Source organism: Dromiciops gliroides, chromosome 5, assembly GCF_019393635.1.
Source record: "Dromiciops gliroides isolate mDroGli1 chromosome 5, mDroGli1.pri, whole genome shotgun sequence".
In the NCBI taxonomy this organism is placed as follows: domain Eukaryota; kingdom Metazoa; phylum Chordata; class Mammalia; order Microbiotheria; family Microbiotheriidae; genus Dromiciops; species Dromiciops gliroides.
In genome coordinates, this window is record NC_057865.1 from 262,954,273 (window position 1) to 262,970,120 (window position 15,848).

Below are 15,848 nucleotides of genomic sequence, written 5' to 3' on the forward strand. Positions count from 1 at the left end.
TTAAAAGTATTTTATTATTTTCCAGTTACATGTACAGTTAATTTTCAACATCTGTTTTTATAAGGTTTTATGTTTGAAATTTTTCTCCCTCCCTCCTTTCCCTCCCCCCTCCACAAGACAGAAAGCAATCTGATATAGAATACATATGTACGATCTCATTAAACTTATTTCCACATTAGTCATGCTGTGAAAGAAGAATCAGAACAAAAGAGAATAACGTCCAAAAATGTAGAAATATTATGATTCAATATGCATTCAGATTACACAGTTCTTTTTTTTTTTCAGGATGTGTAGAACATTTTCTATCATGAGTCCTTTGGAGTTGTCATGGTTCATTTAATTGCTGAGAAGAGTTGAGTCTATCACAGTTGATCATCACACAATGTTGCTGTTACTATGAAAAATGCTCCCTAGGTTCTGCTCACTTCATTCAGCATCAGTCCCCTTAAGCCTTTCCAAAATTTTTGTTTTATTTTGTTGGTTTTTTTTTTCTGAAATCTGCCTGCTCATCATTTCTTATAACAAAATTGTTTTCCAATACATTCATATGCCAAAATTTGTTCAGCTGTTCCCCAATTGATGGGCATCCCCTCGATGTGAAATTCTTTTCCACCACAAAGAGAGCTGCTACAAATATTCTTATACATGTGGGTTCTTTTCCTTTTTTATGATCTCTTTGGGATACAGCCTTAATAGTGGTATTACTGGGTCAAAGGGTATACACAGCCCTACAACCCTTTGTGCATAGTTCCAAATTGCTCTCCAGAATGGTTGGATCAGTTCACATCTCCACCAAAAATGCAGTAGTGTTCTAATTTTTCCACAGTTTCTCTAACATTTATTATTTTCTTTTCTTGTCATATTAGCCAATCTGATGGGTGTGAGGTAGTACATCAGAGTTGTTATAATTTGCATGTCTATAATCAAGAATGATTTAGAACATTTTTTTTCATATAGATAGCCTTGATTTCTTCATCTGAAAGCTGCCTGTTCATATCTTTAACCATTTATCAAATGGTTAAAATGCAATGACTTGCATTCTTATAACTTTAATTTAGTTCCCTGCCTATTTTAGAAATGAGGCCTTTATCAGAAATACTGTCTATAATCATTGTTTCCCAGCTTTCTGCTTGCCTTCAAATTTTGGCTATTTTGCTTCTGTTTGTACAAAAACTTTTTAATTAAATGTAATCAAAATGATCCAATTTGCATTTTATACTATTTTCTATCTCGTTTGGGCATAAATTATTTTCTTCTCCATAGATCTGAAAGGGAAACTATTCCTTCCTCTCCTAATTTATCCATGATATCACCTTTTATGTCTAAATCTTGAACCCATTTTGACCTTATTTTGTTATACAGTGTAAGATGTTGGTCTATACCTAATTTCTGCCATACTATCTTCTAGTTTTCCCAGCAGTTTTTGTCAAATACTGAGTTCCTAACCCAGAAGCTAGAGTTTGGGGTTTTATCAAACAATAGCTTGCTATGGTCATTTACTTCTGTGTCTCCTGTGCCTAACCTATTCCATTAATCCACCACCCTATTTCTTAGCCAGTACCAAACAGTTTTGATGACTGCCACTTTATAGTATGGCTGCAGATTTGGTACATCTAGCCTACTTTCCTGTGCATTTTTTTCATTAGACATTTTTCATTAGATATTTTGTTCTTCCAGATGAATTTTGTTATTATTTTTCTAGCTCTATAAAATAATTTTAGGTAGTCTGATTGGCATGGCATTATATTAGAAAATTAATTTAAGTAGAATTGTCACTTTTATTATATTAGCTCAGTCTATCCATGAGCAAATGATATTTTTCTAATTATTTAGATCTGATTTTATTTGTGTGAAGAGTGTTTTGTAATTGTGTTCATAGAGCTTTGGGGTTTGCCTTGGCAGATAGACTTTAAAATATTTTATATTGTCTATAGTTATTTTAAATGGAATTTCTCTATCTCTTACTGCTGGACTTTGTCATATATATAAATGCTGGTGATTTATGTGGGTTTCTTTTATATCCTGCAAATTTGTTACAGTTGTTAATTGTTTCAAGTAGTTTTTTAGTTGATTCTCTTGGATTCTCTAAGTATACCATCATATCATCTGCAAAGAGTGATAGTTTTGTTTCCTCCATGCCTATTCTAATTCCCTCAATTTCATTTTCTTCTCTTATTGCTAAAGCTAACATTTCTAGTACAATATTAAATAATAGAGGTGATAATGGACATCCCATTTTCATTCCAGATCTTATTTGCAATGCCTCTAACTTATCCCTTTACATTTAATGTTTGCTGATGGTTTTAGGTAGATACTGCTTATCATTTTAAGGAAAGCTCCATTTATTCCTATGCTTGCTAAGAATGAGTGCTGTACAGATGAACTATTCTTGTGTTCTATCCTCTACATACTCCTTTTACTTCTGGCTTCTTTGTATCTTTAAGCTTTTCCCAATATTTCAAATGACCTTCTTAGCAAACTGCCTTCCCCCTCTTGCCCATAATGTTAAATCCTCCCCTAATACAACAGCCTTGAACTTGTCTTCTCTTGGAGTAGATTTGCTGATTAAGTTGTTCAGGTTAAATGTTGGAATGTAAGAGATACTTGTAGACCATATAAAAGTTAACATAGTGATGAGGAAAGGATAGTTAGCAAAGACAGAACACTGGTGCAGGTAGATGTGCCCCCCCACCCCATTAGCCATCAGCTATAAGGTTGGGAGGACACCCATGCCAGTGGGACTTCTACCAACTCTGAGAGGCAATGATTCTCTCTGTGCTAGAGTCTTTCATGCCTTTAATGAAGTGGGAAATTACATTAAGGTTTTAGCCTTAGATCTCTGTGCTAATTATGTCTTGGGGACACCTTCCTTCCCATTCAGGGGAAAGCAAACAAAGGAACTAGCTCATCTTACATGTCTGAAAACTGATACATATGGCTCGTACCACATCTTCCCTGAATCTTGTAGCCCACAGTCATTAGTGACCTTTCCTTTTGAACTTTTATGAACAACTTTGTTTTTTATTTTTTTTTAAATCATTCATCTGACAATATTGAAAATTAAAGCAATTTATTTTTACATCTCTTCCTCTTGAGAGTATGTGGACTCTCTGTGAGAATGAATTCTTTCTTACCTAAATTGGTATCTCCTTGAGGGTCTAACACAATTGTAAGCATATAGTAGGAACTTAATAAATGCTTATTGTATTTGAATTTATACACAGATACAATTCAATTAAGTACAAATTTTCGGAGAGATAATCTGCAATCACTTAGAAGGATTAAAAAGGAGAACGATGATTAATTAGTGACATAACTAAATGCTGATCCAAGTATATAGAAATAGAAATATATATGTATAAATACACATATACACACATGCATATGTACATATACATATGTATATAGTTACTGTAAGAGATAGTAGAAAATGGAAATATAAGTAAATATATGGGGAGTTTTAATAGATTGATGAATATACTCATGGTGGGTTATTTCAAGGAAGTTTTGGGTGTTCAGGATACAATTATTATCTTTCAAGGGGGAGGTGAACTCCTAAGCTCTTGCAAAATAGTTTTGTCACAGAGTCAAGATATGGCAATGGATCCATCAGGGACCATTACCATTATGATGTCATGCTCCTATCTTTTGAAAGACAAAAAAAAAATATCCTCATGCCTCTTTTTGTCAACTTCAACAGCTATGGAGAATCTTGACATTTTGCCACCATAAGAATACATATTGGCATGCCTATTTCAACATTATACCTAGCTTTCTTAAAAGCCCAAATCAGAGGCCCAGGTCCTACAGGATATTTCTCCTGATCCCCACATCTTGCCACTTCCCCTCCATGTCCCTAACACCTCCCGAAGTTATATCTGTCCTTTACTTTTTTCTTCTTCTTCTTTTTTTTTGGGGGGGAGGGGGTGGGGGCAATGAGGGTCAAGTGACTTTCCCAGCATCACACAGCTAGTAAGTGTCAAGTGTCTGAGGCCGAACCTGAACTCAGGTCCTCCTGAATCTAGGACCATCACTCTATCCACTGCACCACTGAGCTGCCCCTGTACTTTCCTTTTTATTTTTAATCAATATATATTACTTTGTATTTAACAGTGTAAAAGTTTCAAGGATGATAGGAAAATAGACATGGAGGTTGGGATTGGGATTGGAAAAGATCTGAAATTGTCTGTAGAAGCTTTCATTTAACATAAGAGGAAACTGAGGTCCAGGGAAGTTGTCACTTGTTCAAAGTTACACCTCTTTCCCTCCTTCCTCTTTGAGAAGGGGTCCATTCCTTTATGGCAAGTCAATGAAGGATAAACAAAAAAACAATGTTCAGTGATGAACGTAGTGTTTATTAAAGTGGTTTTAGTTTAAGAGAGATGTGATAATGGGGGCACTGAATTTAGTGTCAGAGAATCAAGACTTAAATCCTGGAACTGCCAACTACTACCTGTGTGACCTCGGGTAAATTATTTCACTTCTTTGTGTCTTGGTTTCCTCATTTTAAAAGGAAGGCATTGGGGTATGCGAGTGTGTGTGTGGGGTTGGGGGGGGGTCTGTGTGTGTATACATACATACACACATACACCAACTCTCATTGTTTCTCTCTATTCTTCAATCTCTCATTTCTCCTCTTGGAAATTTATTTTTAATTGAAATTAAGCAAATTAGAATTTTAGACTTTTAAAAAACTTAGCATTTAATGCAGATTTGTCCCTTTTTTCATTCATCATCTCTACAACATCCACCATCAGGTATTTACCTTTCCTTAATACTTTTTTTTTTTCTTTATCTAGTTTTCATTCAGCCCCCATTGTCAAATTTAGAATAACTCATGATGGTAACATTGAGAGCTAGAAGCTTATCCAATTGTTCCTTTTGAAGACAATTGTTCTAGTTTGTCAGATGCAGGCTAAATGGAAAATATCAATTTTCTGTAAAGATATTTAAGTGAATTTTGATTAAGTAGAAGAACCAAATGAAGTCTAATTACAGACACTTAAAAAAAAAGTATTATCATCCAGGAGTCCAAAACTTGTTTTCATTTAATTGCCTTTAAATTATTTTTGTTAACCTATTGCTATTGGGATTTGTGTTTCCAATTCCAAATTAAAAAGTAATTAAAACAGTTAAAAGATATCAGAATATCACACTCTACCTGAGTGATTGCAAAACATAACAGATAAATCTTTAAACTAAGGGAATCTAGACCAAAAAAAAATAAATAAATAAATAAATAAATACAAATAAAATTGGCTACGATACCCTAAAAGGCCCATTTAGGGATTAGCTCCAAGTGACTGAAATACCACACGATGAACATTTCAATAGCCTGAGCAACCCCAGGTACTTTTTGCAGTAACTTCTATGAAAACCATTCAGCCTCCTAGGGATCTGCTTTCTTTGTACACACATTGCCCTGCACAGTAGAGGCAGCCAAAGAAATTCACTGAAAGCTACTCTGGATTTTAGCCATTGTTTACCTATTGCTATGCAACTGATACACACATCCCTTTATTTGAAAGCATATATGTATACATAAAGATAGAGGTAACCGTGTCCTACATAGATATACATTCATAACAATATGGATAAATACAAATTAACATAGATCATATGGATATGTATATATCCTTAAAAACACTAACATATACACACATATAACATAATGAGAACCAGCCTTGTCATCTGTCATTCTTGGGGCAGCTAGATGGTGCAGTGGATAGGGCACCAGCCCTGGAGTCAGGAGTACCTGAGTTCAAATCCGGCCTCAGACACTTAACACTTACTAGCTGTGTGACCCTAGGCAAGTCACTTAACCCCAATTGCTTCACTAAAAAAAAAAAAAAATTAAAAAATTAAAAAAAAAAAAAAGAAAACACTCTTTGTGAATGTCTCAGAGGACATGTTCAAGAGGCTCACTGGATGATCACCCATGGATGGGTTGTAATCTCTATAATTAGAGTGAACAATCGCATTTATGAGATTGTGATTCAGATCTTTTGGATCACTGGAATGATAGTCAGCTAAGTAGGTAGATTCATAAATGGCAAACAAATTATACATGTAGATGTAATTATAGATATATGTAAAATCTATAGATATAGAGAGGTGATTTATATATATAAATTGTTATATGCATATATGTATACACTTATGTTTACATATGCATTATGTGAACTGTGCAGATATATGTGTATGTCTATGTGTGCATACATATACATATACGTATATATACTTGTATACGTGTATTTTTATGCTAAAGATATTCCTTTTGTTCTCTGGATATTGCATCTATTATCCTTGCCATCACCATGTGACAAGCCCAGCTTCTTCCAACGTTAAGAGAATATAAGAAAACCTTTCTTCATATAAAATATTATCAAATACACATATATGCACAAACACATATACATATAGGTATATGTGGACCCATATGTGTATACAGATGGATATTCACACATGAATGTGTGTGCATGTGTGCTAGCATATGGCAGCTAGAGAGCACAGGGCTTGTCATTCAGGAAGGCCTAAGTTCAAATCTGACTTCAGACACTTACTAGCTGTGTGACCCTGGGCAAGTCACTTAACCCTCTTTGCCTCAGTATGGTCACCTGTAAAATAACCTAGAGAAGGAAATGAAAAACCACTCCAGTATCCTTGCCAAGAAAATCCCAAAATGGGATCACAAAAAGTTGGACATGACTAAAACAACTACAGAACAAAGGTATGCAAAAAGCAGAACTTGACATATTGGGTCCTGTCTTTGAAGCATGCACATTTGGTGATCCTACTTTGGGAAATACCTGATGTCATGGAATAAAGGGACCTTGCTTTCTATTTCTGAACATGTGTATTGGGACTTAGCCTTCTTCATCAGTCTTATATTTTGTGTATCTAGATGCATATATAATTGTAGCTGAATGCTTCCATACAAAATGGTGGTGATATACCTTCACCCAGCTCCAAGCATTATTATCCTAATAACCTGCAAAATCTGATACTGTACTCATTACTCATTTAATTTTATTAACCCCTCCCCTGGTTGGCTAGTTTCTCAAAGATTTAACTCAACTAATAAAACAATAAATCTCTACTATGGGTCAGGAAGGCATTCTGAAAACATAAGAGATAGACAAATAAATAAATAATGCCTTTCTTCAAAAAAATTATTTTTCTGCAGTTGTTTAACATGGCTGTACTTCAATTTGCTCATTTGTAAAAAGGGTTTAATATTAATGGTATTCTTGACACATACTAGCTGTGTGACCCTGGGCAAGTCGCTTAATCCTCATTGCCCTCCAAACAACAAAAACAAAAACAATAATAATAGTATTACTACCTACCTCATGAGGTCCTTGTGAAGCTCAGCTAAATTGTATATAAAGCACTTTGTAAACTTTAGGTTCTACATAAATCTATTATCTGCTTGAGAACAGGGTCTGTGTCTTTTGCCTCTTTTATTTTCCACATCACTTAAGCTCTATATCTGGAATTTATTAGTCACTTAATAACTGTTTGCTGAAAGACTAACTATGGCTGCTATTCTTCTTTGGCTTCCCAAATGATATATACCTGAAATGAGCCTTGAATGAAACTAAGATGTAAAAGAGGCAGAAGGAGATGAGGTGGGGATGGATGACATGCATTCCAGGTATTCAAGATAGCCAGTAGGCATAGATATGGGAGATAGAATATTGATTTGGGGGGAATACCTCTTAGGACAATTAGATTCAAGAAGTCAGTAAGTCAGCTAAGTGGGACAATGGATAAAGCTCTCAATCTGAAAATAGAAGTCCTTTGAGTTTAAACATTTACTATCTAAGTGACTCTGGGCAAGTTATTTAACTTTTAATCAGCCTGGGATAATAATGGCATCTACCACTCAAAGTTGTTGTTGAGGATCAAATGAGATAATATTTGTAAAAAATGCCTAGCATAGTATCTGAAACATAGGTCTTTAATAAATAAATTATTGTTTTCATCCTTTCTTCCTTCATCCTTCATTCTGTTTTTCCTTCCACCCTTCCTTTCACCCTTCCTTCCATCATTCTTTCCATGCCTCTTTCCTTCCCTTACTCCTTTCCTATTCTCATTCCTTCCATTCTTCCCCTCTTCCTACCTCCCTCCTTCCGTTCCTCATTTCCTTTCTTGCTTTCCTTTTCTTTCTTCTTTTCCTTCCTCCTCCCTCCCCTCCTCCCTTATTTCCTTCTTTCTTCCCTTCCTTCCTTCCCCCCTCTCTGAATCAAGCATTACTGATCATTTATATTATGCAAGCCATTGTGCAAACACTAGAGAGACAAGGAAAAGCAAATAGTATCCCTGCCCTCTAGTAATTTACATGGTAATGGGAAAGATAACAAGTAAATATTAAGAGATAGATGATAGGTAGGTAGGTAGGTAGATGAGAGAGAAAGATACACACAGATAGACAGATATGTGCTCATGCATGCATGCACACACATATAGTAAATGTAAGGTAAAATATGAAGGGAAGACACTAAAAGGTGGCAGCCTGGGAAAGGCCTATTGTAGAAGTTGATATATAAAGAAGCCAGGAGAAATAAGAGACAGAGGTAAGGGAGGAAAAACTGAGAGAAAGGAAGTGCAAAGACATGATGTTAGGATATAGATTGCAATATGCAAGAGGGGTAGGGTGTGTCCAGGAAAGACTAAAACCTTGGTAGTGAGGGTTGCTTAGACCTTTTCAGGGCTTCTTTCCACCTGTATGGTCTACCTGATGCATCTAACTCTCACCTGTGGATATAAAAACTGTAGCATGAGCAGCAGCCACACCCTGATAATACAAGGAGTCTCAAACTTGAGTTAGGGGGATACCTACCACAGACATAAAAACTTCTTTTTGTGGAAAGCGAGGACAAGAACTATTTATTCCAATGGCCATGACGGCAGCTGAAGTAGGCACTGTGAAGCGCTTAGAGCTTAGTTAGATATTGGAAATACCAAGGTCATCTACTGCATCTAGAGCCATCAGCAGTTGTCATGACTCTGTCCTACCACTGGACTGTGATAACTCCAGAAGAGAGAGTGAGGCTGATAACTGTGTGCAACCCTGCCTCAATTAAATCCAATTTATGCACGAGTCAAAATACATCACCCATCTAATATAGTGATGTCATTTTGGTCCTCTTTGAGAAGAAAGGACAACATCTACTACCACAATATGCAAAGAACAGTGTATCTCAAAAGTATTGGAGGAGGGGCAGCTAGGTGGCGCAGTAGATAGAGCACCGGCCCTGGAGTCAGGAGGACCTGAGTTCAGGTCTGACCTCAGACACTTAACACTTACTGGCTGTGTGACCCTGGGCAAGTCACTTAACCCCAAAAATGTATTAAAAAAATTTATTGGAGGGGTACAAAATGCAAGAAGAATGGAAAGTAAGTTCCATGGTATGAAGAGCCTTAAAGGCCAAATAGAAGACATTATATTTGATCCTGCTGGTATTACAAACTCATTATCTACTACAGGCATACCTGAGTTTTTCCAAGACATCAAAGTAAAGATGGATATATTGACTGGCCAATGCCCAGGGCATAGCATGAACTTCTCAAGTGTCCTAATAAATGAAGCAAGATACACTGTGTAATTAAGATAGAATCACTCTTAATACTGAGAAGAACAGAATTTCCTTTAATGACATTTGATAGGGGAGACAGATGGCCATTTTATATGATTTCTATCAGTGACCTCAGCTCTAGGATATGTCTACAGAGTTCCATGCTCCTTCACACCTTCATTCCTTATTTCACACAATAAGTATTTATTTTACACCTACTATGTGCAAGACACTATGTGTGACTAAAACAAAATAATTTCAGCCATCAGAAAGCTTACATTTTATTAAGAACAAAATGTACACAGATCATCAAATTCAAAAGATGTACCAAGGGATGCAGGAAGAAACTATAGGAAGAACATAACAAACAAATAAATAGTTCAACCCCCTCCTCCCAGTTCCTCAATCCCTAGATAATACTTTACATGTGACTGGGCCTTTTCTCATTATTCTAGGTTAGAGTTACATGTATTAGTCAGGAGTCACATGGAATCAGTATAACATAATCAGAGCGTCAGACTTGGAAAGAGGAAGATGTGGGTTCAAATTCTGCCTCAGGAACTTACTAGTTGACTGACCTTGGAAAAGTTCCCTAATACATCTAACCCTTAGTTTCATTATTTATAAAATAGGAAGTCTAAAATCTTCTGAATCAGGTTGTTGTGGGAATCAAATGGTATAATCTCTTAAAGCTTGAATATACACAGGGTCTAAATAAAGAAAAGGTCAACAACCCCATTCTTTCTGATGAGAAAGAAGACCCATAAGGCCTTCATCATCAGTTCTTCCACTGTCCCATAAGGTACTCCAGTTTTAACCATTTTCCCTGGCTATGACCTGCATTTCCCTGACACTGTTATCTTAATTACCTAAGTAATCTAAGGATTTCTTGGCCTCTCCATCTGCTCCCATTGCTGAACTTTCAGTGTCATTGCTAATTCGAACGTGATCAGGGTCTGTCCTACTTTGTCTATTTTTATTCCTAGTGCTTAGTACCATTTGGGGACATATAGGAAGCAAATAGAAATGATTCTTTTTTTCATTCCTTCATTAATGTCACTGCAAATTTTAAAATATTACATATAAACATCAGCCATTATCACCATTATAATTGAGGTTGTATCCTATGCAATGCCTATACCTCAATAAATGTTAAACAGCAAGAGTAACAAATGATTGCTTGAATTCTCAGGCTCTTGTTTAGAGGATTGGGACCACTCCTCAACCATATGCTGTGCACAACCTTGGCCTTTTACATCCAATCAAAGGGGAAATAGTCCAAAAACAATTTGGTTGCATTTGATTTGAGGCTTCCATATGTTGTGAACAGAGCAGGTAATTCATGAATGGCTGTATTCCTTGAGAAGTCAAGAGAAGCATCTTGGTTTTTATTTTTTTTTAATCTTCAGGAGTGCTAGGGAACAGCTCGCTGAAGCTCTAATTAGAATCCATTGAAATGAAAGTTATCTAATTACCCTTGTTCTCTTTAGTGCAGTGGCAGAAATCATTCTCTGCTTTTGTAGTCTGGGCATTACATATTCTAATGATGTGAGAAATGGAATTCATTTTCTAATGTGACCTTGGGCTTTCTTTAACATAAAAAAGAACAAGAATAGTCCCAAACTAAGAAAAGTAAGCTAATCGTGAAATGTGTTTTCTTTAAAAAAAATAATACTCTCAAATAGATGGACTGCATGTCAATTACATCCCTTCACCTCCCTTTATACACCTTCCCCCCCAAAAAAGAAAACATAACTTAGTCATAAGGTTATTCAGGGAATGATAAAGATTGATGAGAACTCTGGACTTTTATTTGCTCCAACGTATCTCTAGGAGCCCAAAATCAAGCTAAGAGTTGGATCAGGTCCTACTTTTAAAAGTGGCATGGGATTCAGGAATAAATCAGTCCTCCCAGTGGTATGTAGTAAAAATAGACAGAATGCAGGGAGCAGCAGAAACGAGAAGGGACCATGTAATCTCCATGGGAGTATTTGGGAGTGAAAAACAGCAAGATTAGAAGGTGCTGAATTGAGTGGTTAGTACAAAACCAAACCGGCAGATTATATAGGAAGTCAATTTGCCCTCTCCAGGCTAACCTATCTTTAGCCGGCCAACAGGTATATGCATTGAGACCTAGAAAATATCTGATTGGTTCAGCAGTTTCTCAAGGAAGGCAGATAAGTCGTTTTGTCACATGCCACTCTTTCATTGTGAGGTAGAAGGCTAGGATGCTTGCAGTTGGGATTAGAAACAGTTTTTAATTTTTTGGTGCGACAATGAGGGTTAAGTGACTTGCCCAGGGTCACACAGCTAGTAAGTGTCAAGTGTCTGAGGTCAGATTTGAACTCAGGTCTTCCTGAGTCCAGGGCCTGTGATTTATCCACTGAACCACCTTGCTACCCTCCAGTCTTTAATTTTCATTTTTCTAATTTGTGCCTCTGACAATCACTAGCTAGTGTGACTCTGGGAAACATATTCTAATTTTCAGGACTTATTTTTGCATCTTGGAAAAATGATGAAAGTGAGACCTGCCTCATAGGCTTGGAGGATCAAATATGACATTGTATAAAAGTACTGCATAAATGTTCAAGTGTTATGTAAATGTAAGAGGATATTGTCTATTCCTCACAATAACAATGCATTTTTGAAAATAGATGTGTTGGACTGGGTGGCATTTAAATATTCTGGGAGGAGTAGAGAAGAGGGCACAGATATAAGATTTCATCTGCAGAGTAAGACCTATACCAATACAGACTGCCAATTTGTATAGAATTTATAGGCTTAATGAGTCGGCAGAGAAACTGAGAATGTTAAGTGGCTTGCCAAGGGGTCACACAGCAAGTCTGTTTCAAAGATGGGACTAGAACCCAGATTTCGAATCTGAGTGCAGTTCTTTATACCTTTCTAAGTCACCTTATGTCTCAACCCAATTTAGCATGCTCCAATTGACTAAACCTCCAGGGAGGAACAGGGATCATTACTCTTTGAGTTATATTGATCATTTGTTTTTATTATGGAGGATAGTAATTTCTTATATGGTCTTTTTCTGAGAGTCAGAATGGCATAGACAATAAATTTGGCCTGAATCCAGAGGATTATCGTTTAAATTCCACCTCGGAGATCTAATTGTTTTACTTCTCAGTGACCAAGGCAACTCTTAAGATTATAAATTTAAGAACAGGTCCTGATCCATATTGTTAGAGGGGATTTGCTTGCCAGGTGATTCCAAAGGTTTAAGACCTTGTACCAAAAGATTGCAAAATTCTAATAATGTCATTTCTTTGAGGATAGAAACTGTTTTAGGTTTATATTTTGAGGGACTATTATAATGCCTTGTATCATATGGGTTTAATATTTGTTGAATAAAATTTGATATAGTCTTAAACCTGGAAGGTATCTTTGTGGCCTTATTTCAACTTCATTTTAAATATGCGACAACTTATATTTGGAGGCAAGAAATTACTTGCCCAACGTCACACAGTTAGGAGGGAGCAGAGACAGGATTCAAATCCAGGTATTAGACTCATACATTTAGGACTTGACGCTACCATAAGAGGGAATCACAAGTCTAACCCCTTCATCTTACTAATGGGAACCTGAGTCACAGACAGCTTAAATGACTTGTCCAGGGCCACATACCTAGTAAGCAGAAAAGATAGGATTAAGATACATATCTTAGGGGGCAGCTAGGTGGTGCAGTGGATAAAGCACCAGCCCTGGATTCAGGAGGACCTGAGTTCAAGTCCGGCCTCAGACACTTGATATTTACTAGCTGTGTGACCCTGAGCAAGTCACTTAGCTCCCATTGCCCTCCTTCCCCCCAAATAAATAAATAAGATACATATCTTAGAATTATAGATTTAGGTCTGGATGAGACCTAACAGGCCATCCAGGGATTGGACTCCCTCATTTCACAAATAAGGAAACTGAGTCAGAGATAGTTTAAGTGATTTCCTTAGCATTACACAGTGAGTAAGTATCTGAAGCAGGTTCCAAACCCAGTTTTTCTGACTTGAAAACTCACTGTTCTCTCTAGCACACCAATTAACTGTCTCAGACTAGAAATTCAGTACTGCCTGCTGTGTGGTTGAATATAATACCCACACCAAGGAAATTATAGTTCTTTTGAAGGCTGAAGTAACTTTGCCTGAAGATATGAGCAAATGAAAGATATTTTTATAAGATGAAAAAGTAAGGTGACTTATATATCCTGATATTGGTAAATGTTTCGATTCTCGATATTGCAGAGACAAGACATACCAGCAGGTTTCCTCAAGCCTGGAGAAGTCTTATATAGCTTAGCTTCTTTTTTTTACACTTTCTAATATATTTTCAGAATAGTTTCAATTGATTATCCAGGACCGTCATGTTTTCAGCCCCTATAGCTCACAGTTGGTATTTCTCTTTTTCCAATGAAAATTGTCGTTTAGAAGGATGCCAGGATGGTGTGTTTATTTAAGAAAAATAATAAATTTTTCCTAGAAAATTACATATATATTACATATTATACAATACACATATATTCATACATATATACATATACATACACACACACAAAGAGGGGGGGACTGAACCAAAAAATTATCTGCAGTTTTCTTTGGCAACAAAGAACTAGTCAAATGTCCCATCAGTTTCTGATTCTAAGCCATAAAAAATAAATCTATCAATTTTCAAAAATATTTTTAATGCTAAAAAACTGAGACTCCGAACATTATACTTCCTAATAAGAGAGCATTCTATGGTGACTGAGGCATGAATAAACCTTGACTGCCTATACAATTCATTAAGGAACTGAAAGGACGTTCCCAGTACAAATTATACCTAATGTTCTCCCAAATGGCAAGCCTAAATGTATGAAGATTATAAAGAAAATAGTATGCTTGCCTGGATGTTAATTGGTCTAATTATAAATCTGCACCATCTCCAGACTACATGAATCTCACATTTAGGAAGAAATGTAAGTAGCTAGAGGAACTCATAAAACTCATTTAAATTATTCTCTTAACTTTTCAGGCTCACAAATCTAATTCAAAAGTCAGTTAAAAAACAAAGCAGTTAAAGCAGGTTTTTAAGTGCATTTTAGGGTTCCGTTAATTGTATTCTTTCTTCATTTGATAGAATCGCTTCCTTTTATTCCTAGCAATAATCGGTCTTTTATTTTTGTTGTTTCTCATTCATACCTGACCAGGTGTTCAGAAGCAAGAACAGATGTGCTTGAAGCATCTGAGAAAAACCATTTCAATATTCTCTATTACTACCTGCACATTTCATCTAGTTACAGCATCTTACCACCGGAAGGGACTCTAGAGGTCATCTATCTCAGTTTTCTTGTGTGTTTTCTTCTGTTGGATCTAAATTGCTGATTTCCCAGGTGGTATCAATATTTATATATCAGTTAATCAACTGATTAATAAGGATTTATGAAATGCTATCCCACAAGGTTTACAAAGAACAAGAACAATGCAATCATACCTTCCCTCAAGCATCAAATGAGATAATGGTTCTCAGTACCTATTAGAGTGTCAAATAAATTTTAGTGATGAGGAAGATGATGATTATGATGATACAGGGGAAAATGTACACAGACAGGACAACACCAAATGTATAAAAAGTAAATATAATTTAATGAGAGAGGGTCCCAATTAATCAACCCATCCCTGGCCTCTGTAAAGCAAGCTGTGAATAAAAGCAGCTTAACAGCCCATTTTGATCTTTGAAAGGTCCCTAAAAGTAGTGTGGTTCCCAACTCACCTATGCCTTTTCACTCTCTGGAATTTTTGTCCATTCCCTTTCATAAATCTGGACAAAGGATCTAACCAACATGCTGAAAGGCTGTTCTGTTCCCTCTGGGTAGTTTTGTATTTTTTTTATATTAATGTAATATTTGGCCTCTTTATCTGCCCCTCTTAGTCTTCTTTTTTGAGAGACTTTAAAGGGAACTATTAACTAAAAAGTATATAATGCAAACTTATAATTCAAAATAATGAGCACAAAACCCATCAAATTTAATTTTTAAAATTGAGAATATAATTTTAAACAATACTGTTTTATGAGGTAGGTTTAAAACTAGGATCCTCTTATTTCAATATTGGTGTCATGACAAAATGAGGCACTTGAAAGTCACTGAGCAGTTAAAAGGAGGATAACTAAGACAGAGAAAATACACAAGTTTAGGGTAGCATTTAATTTCTTTGGATGAGCCCTGCCCCCTGGGGCCTCTGTCTTCACATGGAATTATGCCTGGACATCAGGGCATACTGATTCAAA